Source organism: Rutidosis leptorrhynchoides, chromosome 8, assembly GCF_046630445.1.
Source record: "Rutidosis leptorrhynchoides isolate AG116_Rl617_1_P2 chromosome 8, CSIRO_AGI_Rlap_v1, whole genome shotgun sequence".
NCBI classification, from domain to species: domain Eukaryota; kingdom Viridiplantae; phylum Streptophyta; class Magnoliopsida; order Asterales; family Asteraceae; genus Rutidosis; species Rutidosis leptorrhynchoides.
Window position 1 is genome coordinate 298142715 of NC_092340.1, and position 21739 is coordinate 298164453.

A 21739-nucleotide genomic window follows, 5' to 3' on the forward strand; every position below is an offset into this window, starting at 1 on the left:
GTAATATTCAACCCATTCACCATCTGACTAGAAAATATGGGAACACTAATTCCCTCTAAAGATACCAGGACAATCATCAACGTTGGAAATCAATACATCATTCATCTACAGTTTAATCGCATAGATTATTAACGCAATAAGGTATGTTTTGATTTTTGCAAACAATTAAACAATACTCTTTATACATAATGTTTATGTTTGGCGAATTAGGGTTCGATTGACTGAGCAAGTGTCGATCTACCAGACGTCTCAGATCAATCTTTGGTTATGTGGTTTTACATTGAAAATACGTCAGATTATCATTATTGTTTTTCATTTTTTCTAACATTTGTTTCTGAAACAACCCAACTCGTATTTAAACCGACCCAATTTTTTTTCTTTATAATACATTAATATCGTTAACATTTAGGTCCCAATTATGTTTTCAAAAACATCTTTAATACCATAGTAAGTTTAATAAACTTTAAAACATTTATTACATGAGTTGAAACACAAAGGGGCATACAACCCGAGACCCGTTTGACATGACCAAAAGATACTAATAAGTTTTTCAACAAAAAAGACCGAGCATGGTGATTGGGAACGCTACCCAATCCTAATCAAAATCTAGAGCACAATCTTCTAAAGCAACCCGCTAGCACTAGTCCCCATGCTTACCCAAGTCGTCACCTCGCGAACCTATAAAAAAATGTAAACAACGAGAGGGTAAGCTATGAAAGCTTAGTGAGTATAAACATACTATATCCATACATATGCATAAAATGAATACGTACAACCAATCCAATAAGTAAACACATACCGCATACCGGGTATAACTAAGCAAGCTAACATAACGTACCACCAAGCCAAATCCACAAGATTAGCTACAACATATAATAAGTATATACGCATATACAATAAATAATCAAGACACCAAGGTTAATCCCTTAACCTTATACCTATGAAGGTCGGCCGAACAACCCGAGCCTTAGTGAATTCGCACTATCCGAGATTCACTTCTTTCACCGCTTCAACAATCGAGGTTGGTCGAACTACTCGAGCCTTAGTGAATTCACACTACCCGATATTCACCACATCATCAATAAGATGACCGAACTACCCGAGTCATCATGAATCCGCACTACCCGAGATTCATCGTGAATCCGAACTACCCGAGATTCACCTCCTCAACATCATCAACATCGACGGGATTGGCCCAACATGCCAACGTGAATCCGTATACTCCAAAGATTTACTACTCCAAGGGTGGTAACCCAAAACGCATAAGCGTACAATATGGAATCAAAACTCCAAGAATTCATCATCCCAAAATATGTAGAGTGAGTCCGAGCAAGGACCACTCTACCGACCCACATACGCATATAATATATTTACACTCACCTTAGCGTCGTGATGAATGCAATACCAAACTCCGCAATCGCCAATGGAAAGTATCTATTCCATTTAACATAATCATCAATACAACCCGTTTGGACACTCGACCCGCCCAAATGAACACTAAGTGCAAAATGCACCAATTTCACCTTTAACGATACCCGAAGGTCCAAAATTAACAAGACTAGTTCCCGTGTTTCCGAGATACCCAAAGACAACACATTTAGCCATTAAACACCCACTAGCCCGGTTTTTCGCCCAAAACCCATTTTAACCCTTAACAATGTAACAACCTCGAATCGGGCCTTGCGGTAAATGACCTTTTTATTCTTAGTTTATATTAATTTATTAATATAAGTGATTTTAATAATTATGGGTTAATAATTATTTGATTAGTTAGTTATGTGCGCTTTGTGACAAGGGTCACAAAACAGGTTTCGTTATGTGAATTGGACCTCGTTAGGGCCACATAATGAGGTACATTGTGTTTTAGATAACTGGTAAATACCCGTGTGTTAGACGGAAGAGGTTTCCTCATAGTGAAGAAACCCCTAAATCAATTTATACTCCCGTACGTTCTTTATTTTACCAATTTTAGAAACCCAAACCTAAAAAACACTCCATGCTCTCTAAATCATTGAAATCAAAAGTGCAAATTCAAAGCTAGTGATTTTCTTATCTTATTATAGTGATTACAAGGATCAAAACAAGGTAAATACCACTGAATTTGGTGTAATTTAAAGTGGGTTTGGGTTAAAATGGGTTTTGATGAATTTTGAGTTTGATTCTTGATTATGTGTGTTTGTTTTGCTTGATTGATGTTAGATATAGTTTATATAAGTGTTGTGTGATATTATTGAGCCTTTGAATCGACCAAAACAAGCAAAAATCGAGTTTTGGGTGCTAAAAACGCGAAAATAGCGTGCTGGAACTGATTTTCAGCACCCACACTTTTGACAGCTCAACCGTACGTATGACCACACTTTTGAGGCTCAACCACACTGTTGAGGACTCACTCGCACGAGTGAGCAGGGGCCAGTTTTTGGGAATATTGAAAGGGCTGTAACTTTCAAACCGTAACTCCGTTTTCGACGAATAAACTATCGTTGGAATCGTTTTGAAGTGTACGTTACAATGATAAGGTTTTAAAACACTAAATCAAACTTTAAGTTTGGTGGGAAAAGCTCGAATAGCAGTTATACTGCTGTTCTTGCTCAACCGTGCGAGTGAGGCACTCACCCGTACGGGTGAGGTGTCGAACCGTGCGTGTGAGTTACTTAATCATGCGAGTAGAATTTAAAGTCACTCTTGGGAGTAGTTTGTCACTCGTGCGAGTGAGGGTACTCATCTGCACGAGTGAGCTGGTCAGTCGCACGAGTGAGACCCCACCCGTGCGAGTGACAATGTATGTATGATTGGGTCAAGTGCAATTCTGACCCATTTTTTGTATTGATGTATTTATGTATTCTAATATGTAAATATGATTGAAATGGTTACTAACTAGAGAAATTATATTCTCAGGTGATAAAGGAAAAGGTGAAGGCTCAGTGAAATAAGACTACTGAGTTCTTGTATTTCCAGGTGAGTGGGACTATCCTAATGTTTATGAGTATTTAGTAGCGGGTTATGCTACTGTTACCTTGGCTTACTCACCTGAATACTTAGTATATGATATACTGTGCTATATTATGTGACTTGTTGTGGCCACCCTGGATGCCGACTACGGGTTAGTAGTCTGGTAGCGATATTGCCGATTGCAGGTTTTGTAGCGGCAACTGGCTTACATGTGGGGCATCTATGGTTTTATAGTTATGCCAAATTTTTAAGTTAGGCAGGAGGCAGGGATGAGTCTTCCTGGTTCAGGAATTACTATTCGTGTAGTATAGTTGAACGATGCACCACCTGCATCTGGATACTATGCGAGGGAGACAGTAATTGGAATTATCGGTATACTCCAGCTTGATCAATTGGAGTTAAGGGCCCGGCCAGGCCGCCGATCCTCTTGTTATCAAGACCTTGTTTGTATATTGGCTAGCTTGGTGCTATATGCTTATACCTGTTAGGACTGTGTCATTCACTTAGCCTTGTGCTAACCCCTCACTTCCTCCCATGCAGGTAGACTTGTATGCTAGGGTTTTTGAGAGGAGCTTGATGTTTAGATGGATATGTTTGAAGAACAAACTCTGATGTCTTTTGTATAACATAATAATAATTGTTTAACGTAACGCCTGATAAATTATAATAATTGTGTGGTATTGTAAAACTTAAGTATTATATGTATAAAGTTTCCGCTGTGTATTTAAATAAAAAAAAATGGACGGTGTTACATGAAATGTCCCGTTCTTATTGATTAAAAACGTTCCATATTAATTGATTTCGTTGCGAGGTTTTGACCTCTATATGAGACGTTTTTCAAAGACTGCATTCATTTTAAAACAAACCATAACCTTTATTTCATCAATAAAGGTTTAAAAAGCTTTACGTAGATTATCAAATAATGATAATCTAAAATATCCTGTTTACACACGACCATTACATAATGGTTTACAATACAAATATGTTACAACAAAATAAGTTTCTTGAATGCAGTTTTTACACAATATCATACAAGCATGGACTCCAAATCTCGTCCTTATTTAAGTATGTGACAGCGGAAGCTCTTAATAATCACCTGAGAATAAACATGCTTAAAACGTCAACAAAAATGTTGGTGAGTTATAGGTTTAACCTATATATATCAAATCATAATAATAGACAACAAGATTTCATATTTCAATACACATCCCATACATAGAGATAAAAATCATTCATATGGTGAACACCTGGTAACCGACATTAACAAGATGCATATATAAGAATATCCCCATCATTCCGGGACACCCTTCGGATATGATATAAATTTCGAAGTACTAAAGCATCCGGTACTTTGGATGAGGTTTGTTAGGCCCAATAGATCTATCTTTAGGATTCGCGTCAATTAGGGTGTCTGTTCCCTAATTCTTAGATTACCAGACTTAATAAAAAGGGGCATATTCGATTTCAATAATTTAACCATAGAATGTAGTTTCACGTACTTGTGTCTATTTTGTAAATCATTTATAAAACCTGCATGTATTCTCATCCCAAAAATATTAGATTTTAAAAGTGGGACTATAACTCACTTTCACAGATTTTTACTTCGTCGGAAAGTAAGACTTGGCCACTGGTTGATTCACGAATCTATAACAATATATACATATATATCAAAGTATGTTCAAAATATATTTACAACACTTTTAATATATTTTGATGTTTTAAGTTTATTAAGTCAGCTGTCCTCGTTAGTAACCTACAACTAGTTGTCCACAGTTAGATGTACAGAAATAAATCGATAAATATTATCTTGAATCAATCCACGACCCAGTGTATACGTATCTCAGTATTGATCACAACTCAAACTATATATATTTTGGAATCAACCTCAACCCTGTATAGCTAACTCCAACATTCACATATAGAGTGTCTATGGTTGTTCCGAAATATATATAGATGTGTCGACATGATAGGTCGAAACATTGTATACGTGTCTATGGTATCTCAAGATTACATAATATACAATACAAGTTGATTAAGTTATGGTTGGAATAGATTTGTTACCAATTTTCACGTAGCTAAAATGAGAAAAATTATCCAATCTTGTTTTACCCATAACTTCTTCATTTTAAATCCGTTTTGAGTGAATCAAATTGCTATGGTTTCATATTGAACTCTATTTTATGAATCTAAACAGAAAAAGTATAGGTTTATAGTCAGAAAAATAAGTTACAAGTCATTTTTATAAAGGTAGTCATTTCAGTCGAAAGAACGACGTCTAGATGACCATTTTAGAAAACATACTTCCACTTTGAGTTTAACCATAATTTTTGGATATAGTTTCATGTTCATAATAAAAATCATTTTTTCAGAATAACAACTTTTAAATCAAAGTTTATCATAGTTTTTAATTAACTAACCCAACACAGCCCGCGGTGTTACTACGACGGCGTAAATCCGGTTTTACGGTGTTTTTCATGTTTCCAGGTTTTAAATTATTAAGTTAGCATATCATATAGATAGAGAACATGTGTTTAGTTAATTTTAAAAGTCAAGTTAGAAGGATTAACTTTTGTTTGCGAACAAGTTTAGAATTAACTAAACTATGTTCTAGTGATTACAAGTTTAAACCTTCGAATAAGATAGCTTTATATGTATGAATCGAATGATGTTATGAACATCATTACTACCTTAAGTTCCTTGGATAAACCTACTGGAAAATAGAAAAATGGATCTAGCTTCAACGGATCCTTGGATGGATCGAAGTTCTTGAAGCAGAATCATGACACGAAAACAAGTTCAAGTAAGATCATCACTTGAAATAAGATTGTTATAGTTATAGAAATTGAACCAAAGTTTGAATATGATTATTACCTTGTATTAGAATGATAACCTACTATAAGAAACAAACATTTCTTGAGGTTGGATGATCACCTTACAAGATTGGAAGTGAGCTAGCAAACTTGAAAGTATTCTTGATTTTATGTAACTAGAACTTGTAGAATTTATGAAGAACACTTAGAACTTGAAGATAGAACTTGAGAGAGATCAATTAGATGAAGAAAATTGAAGAATGAAAGTGTTTGTAGGTGTTTTTGGTCGTTGGTGTATGGATTAGATATAAAGGATATGTAATTTTGTTTTCATGTAAATAAGTCATGAATGATTACTCATATTTTTGTAATTTTATGAGATATTTCATGCTAGTTGCCAAATGATGGTTCCCACATGTGTTAGGTGACTCACATGGGCTGCTAAGAGCTGATCATTGGAGTGTATATACCAATAGTACATACATCTAAAAGCTGTGTATTGTACGAGTACGAATACGGGTGCATACGAGTAGAATTGTTGATGAAACTGAACGAGGATGTAATTGTAAGCATTTTTGTTAAGTAGAAGTATTTTGATAAGTGTATTGAAGTCTTTCAAAAGTGTATAAATACATATTAAAACACTACATGTATATACATTTTAACTGAGTCGTTAAGTCATCGTTAGTCGTTACATGTAAGTGTTGTTTTGAAACCTTTAGGTTAACGATCTTGTTAAATGTTGTTAACCCAATGTTTATAATATCAAATGAGATTTTAAATTATTATATTATCATGATATTATCATATATGAATATCTCTTAATATGATATATATACATTAAATGTCTTTACAACGATAATCGTTACATATATGTCTCGTTTAAAAATCATTAAGTTAGTAGTCTTGTTTTTACATATGTAGTTCATTGTTAATATACTTAAAGATATGTTTACTTATCATAGTATCATGTTAACTATATATATATCCATATATATGTCATCATATAGTTTTTACTAGTTTTAACGTTCGTGAATCACCGGTCAACTTGGGTGGTCAATTGTCTATATGAAACATATTTCAATTAATCATATAGTTTTTACTAGTTTTAACGTTCGTGAATCACCGGTCAACTTGAAGGTGTTGACGAATCTTCTGGAAATAGATGCGGGTATTTCTTCTTCATCTGATCTTCATGCTCCCAGGTGAACTCGGGTCCTCTACGAGCATTCCATCGAACCTTAACAATTGGTATCTTGTTTTGCTTAAGTCTTTTAACCTCACGATCCATTATTTCGACGGGTTCTTCGATGAATTGGAGTTTTTCGTTGATTTGGATTTCATCTAACGGAATAGTGAGATATTCTTTAGCAAAACATTTCTTCAAATTCGAGACGTGGAAAGTGTTATGTACAGCCGCGAGTTGTTGAGGTAACTCAAGTCGGTAAGCTACTGGTCCGACACGATCAATAATCTTGAATGGTCCAATATACCTTGGATTTAATTTCCCTCGTTTACCAAATCGAACAACGCCTTTCCAAGGTGCAACTTTAAGCATGACCATCTCTCCAATTTCAAATTCTATATCTTTTCTTTTAATGTCAGCGTAGCTCTTTTTTCGACTTTGGGCGGTTTTCAACCGTTGTTGAATTTGGATGATCTTCTCGGTAGTTTCTTGTATAATCTCCGGACCCGTAATCTGTCTATCCCCCACTTCACTCCAACAAATCGGAGACCTGCACTTTCTACCATAAAGTGCTTCAAACGGTGCCATCTCAATGCTTGAATGGTAGCTGTTGTTGTAGGAAAATTCTGCTAACGGTAGATGTTGATCCCAACTATTTCCGAAATCAATAACACATGCTCGTAGCATGTCTTCAAGCGTTTGTATCGTCCTTTCGCTCTGCTCATCAGTTTGTGGATGATAGGCAGTACTCATGTCTAGACGAGTTCCTAATGCTTGCTGTAATGTCTGCCAGAATCTTGAAATAAATCTGCCATCCCTATCAGAGATAATAGAGATTGGTATTCCATGTCTGGAGACGACTTCCTTCAAATACAGTCGTGCTAACTTCTCCATCTTGTCATCTTCTCTTATTGGCAGGAAATGTGCTGATTTGGTGAGACGATCAACTATTACCCAAATAGTATCAAAACCACTTGCAGTCCTTGGCAATTTAGTGATGAAATCCATGGTAATGTTTTCCCATTTCCATTCCGGGATTTTGGGTTGTTAAAGTAGACCTGATGGTTTCTGATGCTCAGCTTTGACCTTAGAACACGTCAAACATTCTCCTACGTATTTAGCAACATCGGCTTTCATACCCGACCACCAAAAATGTTTTTTGAGATACTTGTACATCTTCCCCGTTCCAGGATGTATTGAGTATCTGGTTTTATGAGCTTCTCTAAGTACCATTTCTCTCATATCTCCAAATTTTGGTACCCAAATCCTTTCAGCCCTATACCGGGTTCCGTCTTCCCGAATATTAAGATGCTTCTCTGATCCTTTGGGTATTTCATCCTTTAAATTTCCCTCTTTTAAAACTCCTTGTTGCGCCTCCTTTATTTGAGTAGTAAGGTTAGTGTGAATCATTATATTCATAGATTTTACTCGAATGGGTTCTCTGTCCTTTCTGCTCAAAGCGTCGGCTACCACATTTGCCTTTCCCGGGTGGTAACGAATCTCAAAGTCGTAATCATTCAATAATTCAATCCACCTACGCTGCCTCATATTCAGTTGTTTCTGATTAAATATGTGTTGAAGACTTTTGTGGTCGGTATATATAATACTTTTGACCCCATATAAGTAGTGCCTCCAAGTCTTTAATGCAAAAACAACCGCGCCTAATTCCAAATCATGCGTCGTATAATTTTGTTCGTGAATCTTCAATTGTCTAGACGCATAAGCAATCACCTTCGTTCGTTGCATTAATACACAACCGAGACCTTGCTTTGATGCGTCACAATAAATCACAAAATCATCATTCCCTTCAGGCAATGACAATATAGGTGCTGTAGTTAGCTTTTTCTTCAATAACTGAAACGCTTTCTCTTGTTCATCATTCCATTCAAATTTCTTCCCTTTATGCGTTAATGCAGTCAAGGGTTTTGCTATTCTGGAAAAGTCTTGGATGAACCTTCTGTAGTAACCAGCTAGTCCTAAAAACTGGCGTATGTGTTTCGGAGTTTTCGGGGTTTCCCACTTTTCAATAGTTTCTATCTTTGCCGGATCCACCTTAATACCTTCTTTGTTCACTATGTGACCGAGGAATTGAACTTCTTCCAACCAAAATGCACACTTTGAAAACTTAGCGTACAATTCTTCCTTCCTCAATACTTCTAACACCTTTCTCAAATGTTCACCGTGTTCTTGGTCATTCTTTGAGTAAATAAGTATGTCATCAATGAAAACAATGACAAACTTGTCAAGATATGGTCCACACACTCGGTTCATAAGGTCCATGAACACAGCTGGTGCATTAGTTAAACCAAATGGTATGACCATAAACTCGTAATGACCGTAACGTGTTCTGAAAGCAGTCTTTGGAATATCATCTTCTTTCACCCGCATTTGATGATACCCGGAACGTAAGTCAATCTTTGAATAAACAGACGAGCCTTGTAGTTGATCAAATAAGTCATCGATTCTCGGTAGTGGGTAGCGGTTCTTGATGGTAAGTTTGTTCAACTCTCGGTAGTCGATACACAACCTGAATGTACCATCTTTCTTCTTGACAAACAAAACAGGAGCTCCCCACGGTGATGTGCTTGGTCGAATGAAACCACGCTCTAAAAGTTCTTGTAATTGGCTTTGCAGTTCTTTCATCTCGCTGGGTGCGAGTCTGTAAGGAGCACGAGCTATTGGTGCAGCTCCTGGTACAAGATCTATTTGAAATTCAACGGATCGATGTGGGGGTAATCCCGATAATTCTTTCAGAAATACATCGGGAAATTCTTTTGCAATGGGAACATCATTGATGCTCTTTTCTTCAGTTTGTACTTTCTCGACGTGTGCTAGAACAACATAGCAACCTTTTCTTATTAGTTTTTGTGCCTTCAAATTACTAATAAGATGTAGCTTCGTGTTGCCCTTTTCTCCGTACACCATTAAGGGTTTTCCTTTTTCTCGTATAATGCGAATTGCATTTTTGTAACAAACGATCTCTGCTTTCACTTCTTTCAACCAGTCCATACCGATTATCACATCAAAACTCCCTAACTCTACTGGTATCAAATCAATCTTAAATGTTTCGCTAACCAGTTTAATTTCTTGATTCCGACATATATTATCTGCTGAAATTAATTTACCATTTGCTAATTCGAGTAAAAATTTACTATCCAAAGGCGTCAATGGACAACTTAATTTAGCACAAAAATCTCTACTCATATAGCTTCTATCCGCACCCGAATCAAATAAAACGTAAGCAGATTTATTATCAATAAGAAACGTACCCGTAACAAGCTCCGGGTCTTCCTGTGCCTCTGCCGCATTAATATTGAAAACTCTTCCGCGGCTTTGTCCATTCGTGTTCTCCTGGTTCGGGCAATTTCTAATAATGTGGCCCGGTTTTCCATATTTATAACAAACTACATTGGCATAACTTGCTCTGACACTACTTGCTCCGCCATTACTCGTTCCGACACCATTTGTTCCTTTCGTTCTATTAACCCCTGGTCCGTAGACCTCACACTTCGCCGCGCTATGACCATTTCTTTTACACTTGTTGCAAAATTTGGTGCAGAACCCCGAGTGATACTTTTCACACCTTTGGCATAGCTGCTTCTGATTGTTGTTATTGTTGTTGAGGTTATTATTGTTGTTGGGATGATTGTTGTAGTTGCTGTTGCTGTTGTTGTTGTTGTTGTTATTGTTGTTGTTGTTGGGCCGTTTGTTGTAGTTGCGATTGATGTTGCGATTGTTGGGATAATTGTTGCGATTATTGTTGTAATTGCTGTTGTTGTTGTATTGGTGATTCTTATCACCGTTTTCCTCCCACTTTCTTTTGACTGGCTTCACATTGGCCTCTTCAGCAGTCTGTTCTTTAATTCTTTCTTCAATCTGGTTCACTAGTTTGTGAGCCATTCTACATGCCTGTTGTATAGAGGCGGGCTCGTGTGAACTTATATCTTCTTGGATTCTTTCCGGTAATCCTTTCACAAACGCGTCGATCTTCTCTTCCTCATCTTCGAATGCTCCCGGACACAATAGGCACAATTCTGTGAATCGTCTTTCGTACGTGGTAATATCAAATCCTTGGGTTCGTAACCCTCTAAGTTCTGTCTTGAGCTTATTGACCTCGGTTCTGGGACGGTACTTCTCGTTCATCAAGTGCTTGAATGCTGACCACGGTAGTGCGTACGCATCGTCTTGTCCCACTTTCTCTAGATAGGTATTCCACCATGTTAACGCAGAACCTGTGAAGGTATGCATAGCGTACTTCACTTTGTCCTCTTCAGTACACTTACTTATGGCAAACACCGATTCGACCTTCTCGGTCCACCGTTTCAATCCGATCGGTCCTTCGGTTCCATCAAATTCCAAAGGTTTGCAGGCAGTGAATTCTTTGTAGGTGCATCCTACACGATTTCCGGTACTGCTAGATCCAAGGTTATTGTTGGTATGTAGTGCAGCCTGTACTGCGGCTATGTTTGAAGCTAGAAAAGTACGGAATTCCTCTTCATTCATATTCACGGTGTGTCGAGTAGTCGGTGCCATTTCCTTCAAAATAGTCAAATGGAACAAGTTAATCATACAGAATATTAAGAGTAGTTAATAGTATTTCGTAGCATAATATGAACTCATTTATAAAAGCTTTTTCTTCATATTAGCATTTTATAAGTTTAAATTCGGGTAGTACCTACCCGTTAAGTTCATACTTAGTAGCTAATATACAATTCAACTACTACAATTCTATATGAAAAACTAATTATAATAATATTTCGCGTTCAAACTTTTACACAATATTTTACAAACTTACAATACCGCTTATTTTACATATAGCATGAAATATAGCACACAATAAATTTGATACAAGATGGTTGTGAAGATAATTCTAGCTAGTACACAAGTCGTTCAGCAAAGGCAATAAAGACACGTAATTCATACGTCCAGAAACAAGTCATGCATTTTGGTTTTACTAGGATTACTTCCCATCCTTGGTCTTGTGGAACATAACCGTTATGGCCGGTGATAAGACAGCGTGTTGTAACGTCGTCAAAGGGAAGAGGGTTACGTAATGTCCAACAGTCCCGTAACAATCTAAAAACCTCATTTCTTACCCCAATTACCGACTCCGTCACTTGTGGGAATGTTTTGTTTAATAGTTGTAGCCCGATGTTCTTGTTCTCACTTTGGTGAGAAGCGAACATTACTAATCCGTAAGCATAACATGCTTCTTTATGTTGCATGTTAGCCACTTTTTCTAAATCACGAAGTCCAATATTCGGATATATTGAGTCAAAATAATTTCTTAACCCATTGCGTAAAATAGCATTTGGGTTCCCCGCAATATATGCGTCAAAGTAAACACATCGTAACTTATGGATTTCCCAATGTGATATCCCCCATCTTTCGAACGAAAGCCTTTTATAAACCAAGGCATTCTTGGAACGTTCTTCGAATGTCTTACAAACTGATCTCGCCTTAAATAGTTGTGCCGAAGAATTCTGACCGACTCTAGACAAGATTTCATCAATCATGTCTCCGGGTAGGTCTCTTAAAATATTGGGTTGTCTATCCATTTTGTGTTTTTATATTGTAAAATAGACAAGAGTTAGATTCATAAAAAAAATACTTATTAATACAAGCAATTTTTACATATATCATAAAGCATAAGCACACTATATTACATATATTACACCACACGAATACAACTATCTTATTCCGACTCGCTTGTTTCTTCTTCTTCGGTTTTGGTTCGTTTTGCCAAGTTTCTAGGGATATATGATGTTCCCCTAATACGAGCCGTCGTTTTCCACATTGGTTTAGAAAAACCTGGTGGTTTAGAGATTCCCGGGTCATTGTTACAACTTAAGGACTTCGGGGGTTGACGATACATATAAAGTTCATCGGGGTTGGAATTAGATTTCTCTATTTTTATGCCCTTTCCCTTATTATATTCTTTTGCCTTTTTAAATTCAGTTGGGGTAATTTCTATAACATCATCGGAATTCTCGTCGGAATCCGATTCATCGGAGAATTGGTAATCCTCCCAATATTTTGCTTCCTTGGCGGAAACACCATTGACCATAATTAACCTTGGTCGGTTGGTTGAGGATTTTCTTTTACTTAACCGTTTTATTATTTCCCTCACCGGTTCTATTTCTTTATCCGGTTCTGATTCTTCTTCCGGTTCCGATTCTTCTTCCGGTTCCGACTCTTCTTCCGGTTCCTCTTCGGGAACTTGTGAATCAGTCCACGAATCATTCCAATTTACATTTGACTCTTCATTATTATTAGGTGAGTCAATGAGACTTGTTCTAGAGGTAGACATCTATCACATAATATCAAACGCGTTAAGAGATTAATATATCACATAATATTCACATGTTAAAAATATATAGTTTCCAACAAAATTTGTTAAGCAATCATTTTCAAGTAAACACGGTCGAAGTCTAGACTCACTAATGCATCCTAACAAACTCGATAAGACACACTAATGCAAAATTCGGGTTCGCTAAGACCAACGCTCTGATACCAACTGAAATGTCCCGTTCTTATTGATTAAAAACGTTCCATATTAATTGATTTCGTTGCGAGGTTTTGACCTCTATATGAGACGTTTTTCAAAGACTGCATTCATTTTAAAATAAACCATAACCTTTATTTCATCAATAAAGGTTTAAAAAGCTTTACGTAGATTATCAAATAATGATAATCTAAAATATCCTGTTTACATACGACCATTACATAATGGTTTACAATACAAATATGTTACAACAAAATAAGTTTCTTGAATGTAGTTTTTACACAATATCATACAAGCATGGACTCCAAATCTCGTCCTTATTTAAGTATGTGACAGCGGAAGCTCTTAATAATCACCTGAGAATAAACATGCTTAAAACGTCAAAAAAAATGTTGGTGAGTTATAGGTTTAACCTATATATATCAAATCATAATAATAGACCACAAGATTTCATATTTCAATACACATCCCATACATAGAGATAAAAATCATTCATATGGTGAACACCTGGTAACCGACATTAACAAGATGCATATATAAGAATATCCCCATCATTCCGGGACACCCTTCGGATATGATATAAATTTCGAAGTACTAAAGCATCCGGTACTTTGGATGGGGTTTGTTAGGCCCAATAGATCTATCTTTAGGATTCGCGTCAATTAGGGTGTCTGTTCCCTAATTCTTAGATTACCAGACTTAATAAAAAGGGGCATATTCGATTTCGATAATTCAACCATAGAATGTAGTTTCACGTACTTGTGTCTATTTTGTAAATCATTTATAAAACCTGCATGTATTCTCATCCCAAAAATATTAGATTTTAAAAGTGGGACTATAACTCACTTTCACATATTTTTACTTCGTCGGGAAGTAAGACATGGCCACTGGTTGATTCACGAACCTATAACAATATATACATATATATCAAAGTATGTTCAAAATATATTTACAACACTTTTAATATATTTTGATGTTTTAAGTTTATTAAGTCAGCTGTCCTCGTTAGTAACCTACAACTAGTTGTCCACAGTTAGATGTACAGAAATAAATCGATAAATATTATCTTGAATCAATCCACGACCCAGTGTATACGTATCTCAGTATTGATCACAACTCAAACTATATATATTTTGGAATCAACCTCAACCCTGTATAGCTAACTCCAACATTCACATATAGAGTGTCTATGGTTGTTCCGAAATATATATAGATGTGTCGACATGATAGGTCGAAACATTGTATACGTGTCTATGGTATCTCAAGATTACATAATATACAATACAAGTTGATTAAGTTATGGTTGGAATAGATTTGTTACCAATTTTCACGTAGCTAAAATGAGAAAAATTATCCAATCTTGTTTTACCCATAACTTCTTCATTTTAAATCCGTTTTGAGTGAATCAAATTGCTATGGTTTCATATTGAACTCTATTTTATGAATCTAAACAGAAAAAGTATAGGTTTATAGTCGGAAAAATAAGTTACAAGTCATTTTTATAAAGGTAGTCATTTCAGTCGAAAGAACGACGTCTAGATGACCATTTTAGAAAACATACTTCCACTTTGAGTTTAATCATAATTTTTGGATATAGTTTCATGTTCATAATAAAAATCATTTTCTCAGAATAACAAATTTTAAATCAAAGTTTATCATAGTTTTTAATTAACTAACCCAAAACAGCCCGCGGTGTTACTACGACGGCGTAAATCCGGTTTTACGATGTTTTTCGTGTTTCCAGGTTTTAAATCATTAAGTTAGCATATCATATAGATATAGAAAATGTGTTTAGTTGATTTTAAAAGTCAAGTTAGAAGGATTAACTTTTGTTTGCGAACAAGTTTAGAATTAACTAAACTATGTTCTAGTGATTACAAGTTTAAACCTTCGAATAAGATAGCTTTATATGTATGAATCGAATGATGTTATGACCATAATTACTACCTTAAGTTCCTTGGATAAACCTACTGGAAAAGAGAAAAATGGATCTAGCTTCAACGGATCCTTGGATGGCTCGAAGTTCTTGAACCAGAATCATGACACGAAAATAAGTTCAAGTAAGATCATCACTTGAAATAAGATTGTTATAGTTATAGAAATTGAACCAAAGTTTGAATATGATTATTACCTTGTATTAGAATGATAACCTACTGTAAGAAACAAAGATTTCTTGAGGTTGGATGATCACCTTACAAGATTGGAAGTGAGCTAGCAAACTTGAAAGTATTCTTGATTTTATGTAACTAGAACTTGTAGAATTTATGAAGAACACTTAGAACTTGAAGATAGAACTTGAGAGAGATCAATTAGATGAATAAAATTGAAGAATGAAAGTGTTTGTAGGTGTTTTTGGTCGTTGGTGTATGGATTAGATATAAAGGATATGTAATTTTGTTTTCATGTAAATAAGTCATGAATGATTACTCATATTTTTGTAATTTTATGAGATATTTCATGCTAGTTGCCAAATGATGGTTCCCACATGTGTTAGGTGACTCACATGGGCTGCTAAGAGCTGATCATTGGAGTGTATATACCAATAGTACATACATCTAAAAGCTGTGTATTGTACGAGTACGAATACGGGTGCATACGAGTAGAATTGTTGATGAAACTGAACGAGGATGTAATTGTAAGCATTTTTGTTAAGTAGAAGTATTTTGATAAGTGTATTGAAGTCTTTCAAAAGTGTATAAATACATATTAAAACACTACATGTATATACATTTTAACTGAGTCGTTAAGTCATCGTTAGTCGTTACATGTAAGTGTTGTTTTGAAACCTTTAGGTTAACGATCTTGTTAAATGTTGTTAACCCAATGTTTATAATATCAAATGAGATTTTAAATTATTATATTATCATGATATTATCATGTATGAATATCTCTTAATATGATATATATACATTAAATGTCTTTACAACGATAATCGTTACATATATGTCTCGTTTAAAAATCATTAAGTTAGTAGTCTTGTTTTTACATATGTAGTTCATTGGTAATATACTTAATGATATGTTTACTTATCATAGTATCATGTTAACTATATATATATCCATATATATGTCATCATATAGTTTTTACTAGTTTTAACGTTCGTGAATCACCGGTCAACTTGGGTGGTCAATTGTCTATATGAAACATATTTCAATTAATCAAGTCTTAACAAGTTTGATTGCTTAACATGTTAGAAACATTTAATCATGTAAATATCAATCTTAATTAATATATATAAACATGGAAAAGTTCGGGTCACTACATTACAACTTGGTATCAGAGCGTAGGTTTGGCAACGTGCACACATGGATGTCATGTTCCCAAACCTTCGGCAGTGTGTCAAACATATCCTTGGGGGACAAGCTAAGTGAATGTAGAGAATGGTATGATAGTCTGTAGGTACTAACGGATTATCTACTAAGCTTTTGTGAGATGATGTGGAGTACAGGTGAAAGATGACTGACGAAAGGCAGGATGTCCGAGCTCCACCTACCCCCGGAATCTTCAGAGCTCCACCTGAAGAGGAAGACTCAGACACTGACCAGCAAGAGTACATCCAATGATTGGAGAGTCGATTGAAAGAATCCCGAGACCGGATAACTGAGCTAGAATGTATTGTTTATGCGGGTACCACAACGGGTAACGATGATACTGCACCTCCAGGGTTTTCTGTACCTCAGTTTGGGTCTGCATCAAGGGGAACTTCATCACAACCACAACAGTTCCAAGTTCCGTTGCCATTTCCACAGTTTCAAACACCACAACAACAACAGTCACAGCCTCAATAGGGATACCAAAACCCGGGTCAAGTTATGTATCCTTACTGTAAAGACCCGTCCTAATCCATCCGGACGAAGTCCATATCGATTATAAACGACTCACAACAGTTGATTTCATCGCGAGGTACTTGACCTCTATATGATACATTTTACAAACATTGCATTCGTTTTTGAAAAGACAATCTTTCATTACATCGAAAGTTGACGGTATGCATACCATTTCTAATACATCTAACTACAATTGACTTAATAATAATCTTGATGAACTCAATGACTCGAATGCAATGTCTTTTGAAATATGCCATGAATGACTCCAAGTAATGTCTCTAATATGAGCTAATGCACAGCGGAAGATTTCTTTCATACCTGAGAATAAACATGCTTTAAAGTGTCAACCAAAAGGTTGGTGAGTTCACTAGTTTAACATAAATAATCATTTCATAATTTTAATAGACCACAAGATTTCATGTTTCTATTTCTCATAAACATACGTCCCATGCATAGAGACAAAATAATCATTCATATGGATTGAACACCTGGTAATCGACATTTACAATACGCATATTAGAATATCCCCATCATTCCGGGATCCTCCTTCGGACATGATATAAATTTCGAAGTACTAAAGCATCCGGTACTTTGGATGGGGCTTGTTGGGCCCGATAGATCTATCTTTAGGATTCGCGTCAATTAGGGTGTCTGTTCCCTAATTCTTAGATTACCAGAATATAAAGGGGCATATTCAATTTCGATCATTCAACCATATAATGTAGTTTCGATTACTTGTGTCTATTTTGTAAAACAGTTATAAAAAGTTGCGCATGTATTCTCAGCCCAAAAATATAAAGGGTAAAAAGACAAATGAAACTCACGCATATAAATATTGAAAAATAGTTATTAAAACATTTGCATGTATTCTCAGCCCAAAAATGTAATGAGTAAAAAGGGCAAATGAAACTCACCATACTGTATTTTGTAGTAAAAATACATATGACGACATTTAACAAGTGTAGGGTTTGCCTCGGATTCACGAACCTATATCAATTATATATGTCAAATAATATCATGAAACTATACAACAATTATTATATAATATCTTTAGTTTAGTAAAATATTTATGATTTTAAATGTTATATATTTAAATATATTTATACTTTTATATATGTTATATAAATATTTTTTTATTAGATTTTATATACATAAGTATTATATTTACATTATATATTAATATTTATTATTTATTTATTTATTTATTATTATTATATTTTTTTTATAAGTTTACTTCTATATTAAATATTCTTTAAAAATAAAAATATTTTAATAACTAATTTATAATGATTACATAATTATAATGTATGTCATTTATTTTAATATGTAATACAATTATAGTATTATGTGTAATAAATACATTCTTACACCAATAATACTTATTTAATAAAATAATAATAATTATAATTATAATAATAACTAATTTTAATAATATTACTTAAAAAGAAATCTAGGTCTGCGTTTGTTGAGCGGCTCAAACAGAACAAACATGGCAGAAGCAAAAACGAAGGGAAAAAGAAAAAAAAACGCGATGGCTCATGGGATCTTGGGTTCAACAATCGATCCATTGATTTCACCGTAACCATCGATGATTATTATATTATTGGCTCATCATCACTATCATTCGAGTATCAATCAATACGAGTAGCAGGTCATCATTTTCAGTCTTCTTTGTATCAGAATCACCATCGTATTATCCTTCATCAATCAATCATGTAACCGGTTCATTAATTGATCAATTAGGTAATTAATTCATTGATATACTTTTGATTTTTATAGCTTTCTTTATATATTCAGTGCTTTGCAAATGGATCAAACATAACAATTAATAACTGTTGTTATTGGTGGGTTTTGATTTAGTGTAATAACAACAATGGCCTCGATTCTTCCTCATTCGATCAGGATTAAAGACGAGTAGCAATAGTTAATTACAAATTGGAGATGATTGTTATGGTTTGGTTCAACAGGTAATTGGAAGTGATTCATGTATCGAGTAGTTGCAGTTTGATTTACAAAAATTTGGGTTGGTGATGTTTGATTGTGATAATGTTTGTTTTGGTCGAAGGAAAACAGAACTAGCAGTAGTTATTGATCACAGGTGGTGTCTTGCTTCGAATAGTAACGGATAACTAGTTGCAGCAGCAGTTCACAATGGTTGTGGTGATGGTTCGAAGTAAACAGAAAACAGAAGAACAACTGCAACAGAAGCAGGAAAAAGAAAATGTGCAGCAGGTGTGGTTTGTGTTGGATTAAAACAGAGAATAATAATAAGTTGCTTGGTGGAGATAATGATCGCGTGGCAGCTGCACTATGTGAAGAAGACGAGCTGGTGATCGGTTGCAGAGACAATTTAAAAGAAAGTGATGGTATTTGTGTTTTCTATTCTAAACTGATTTTACTCATAAAATATCATTATTGTTTATTTCATAGATTGTTGCCCTTAAATGGTATTTGTTTTACACAATAGCTTTAATTATACAGAGCAACATATTATGGAGATGTTGTGTACTTGTGTATAGTGTATTGAATTTTGAGTTATTCAGTCTTAAGTGAAGTAACTAATCTATGTGAAATGATATCATACTTACTGTACATTAACTGGAGTGTTGAATGAAGTCACTAGCTTCCTGAATGATTTCATGATTAGATAATTTGTAGTAGGTTGTATGGTTGGTGTGTTTCTTTGAGTGGTTCAGCATAGTTGTTAAAAAGGCAACAAGGTATTGTTTGGTGGTAATCTTGGGTTTGAGTCAACAAGGTTTTCAAATGGTAGTTTTGGTGATGGTTTCGGTTGCTCACAAAAATGGCAGAAAGTAATATATATATATATATATATATATATATATATATATATATATATATATATATATATATATATATATATAGAAGGAAAAAAAGAGGAGGTAAAGAAGGAAAAAGTAATGTATGTGGTATGTTATATACATGAGTGATTTCATGTAATATATAATATAAAAAGTAGTCAATATATTTTATCGTATAAGGAAAAATGGGTTTTGAGGTGGGCTCATGCAATGTATATAATATAGGGATAGTGGACTGGTGATTATGATAGGAAACAGAAATCAGAAAAAGTGATATGGTTGTACATGGTAATACTTTAGTTCAGTGATAATGTAGAGAAGAAGAAAGAAAAAAAATGGATGATGTGTATATGCATATATGCAGCGTATATATGTATGAATAGAAAGGTTTAAAGGTTAGTTTCATCTAATAGGAAAACAATTAGTGCACTAGTTTGATTAAGATAGATTCATGTATGTGTGTGTATCATAAATATAATTCATGTTAGTTGTACTACGTACCAAAAACAGTAATATAATAAATATCTCAAATTTTCAAATGATTGCAATAATTAGAAAGAAATAGATGATGGGTTTGATAAATGTTTAGAGTAGAAACACTATCATAAGTGGCAAAGGTATGGTTCATGCATTATGAGAGTACACATAGCTATATATTAAGCTCGAATGATAATTCACATAATGAAATTAAACATACAAACACAGTACCATTTAAATGTTATATAAGTTATCAAGTTGAAAAGTGGGATGCGACATGAAACAACCATAAAGCATCCGTTCAATTATATTTTTGTACCGATGGTTTTAACACGGTGAGTTTATCGTGATCCGTTGTTAATTAGTGGCGGATAAAAGTCTAAGATTTATATAGCTTATTTTCGAATCACCGTTTATTTAAAAAAAACATATAAGTTCGAATTAAACTTGTCTAATTAATAATCGAAACGTCTAATGAGTATTACAATCATTTAATATTTATTTTTATTATACTTTATTTATATATATAGATATATTTTAAATAATAATTATTATAATATCCTATTTTTATCTTATTAATTTTTAATAACAACAACATGTAATAACTTATATTTCGAATTATTATTTATATATACATACACACATATCTATTTACAATTTATGGTTCGCGAATCGTCGAGAGCAGTCGAAGGTCAATTATATATATGAAACAGTTCAAACTTTTTGAGACTCAACCTTACAGACTTTGCTTATCTTGTCGGAAACATATAAAGATTAAAGTTTAAATTTGGTCAAAAATTCCCGGGTCATCACACTTACGTGATCCAAATGTGGCAGCCACCAACAACTGAAACAAAGAAGAAGTGTACGTTCAAGCAATTCTTGGATTGTAAGCCTCCAGAGTATGTCGGTAGTTCTAATCCGACTGAAAACTTTGATTGGTTACTTGAGGTAGACAGAGCATTGGAAGCCTGTCAATGCGAACCCAAATTACGTGTAACTTATGCTAGCAAATTATTGAAAAAGAAAGCAATGGGTTGGTGGGATTCAATAACTTCTCAGATGTCAAAGGAAATGTTGAACCAGGTGACTTGGGAACAATTTGCTGCTAAGGTGTGCGAACAGTATTGCACTCCTTATGAGATCTCAAGAATGAAGCGAGA

At 34.6% G+C, this 21739-nt stretch overlaps 2 long non-coding RNA genes across 2 annotated transcripts; one reads left to right on the forward strand and one right to left on the reverse strand.

Moving 5' to 3' along the window:
- Positions 1 to 504: 504 nt before the first annotated feature.
- Positions 505 to 20063, reverse strand: LOC139863863 (uncharacterized). Its single transcript, XR_011764451.1, has 3 exons — positions 19866 to 20063; positions 18192 to 18264; positions 505 to 678 (listed from the first exon to the last, which is right to left on the reverse strand). It is a non-coding gene; the product is annotated as an uncharacterized lncRNA (long non-coding RNA).
- Positions 18796 to 19819, forward strand: LOC139863862 (uncharacterized). Its single transcript, XR_011764450.1, has 3 exons — positions 18796 to 19020; positions 19138 to 19244; positions 19343 to 19819. It is a non-coding gene; the product is annotated as an uncharacterized lncRNA (long non-coding RNA).
- Positions 20064 to 21739: the final 1676 nt, after the last annotated feature.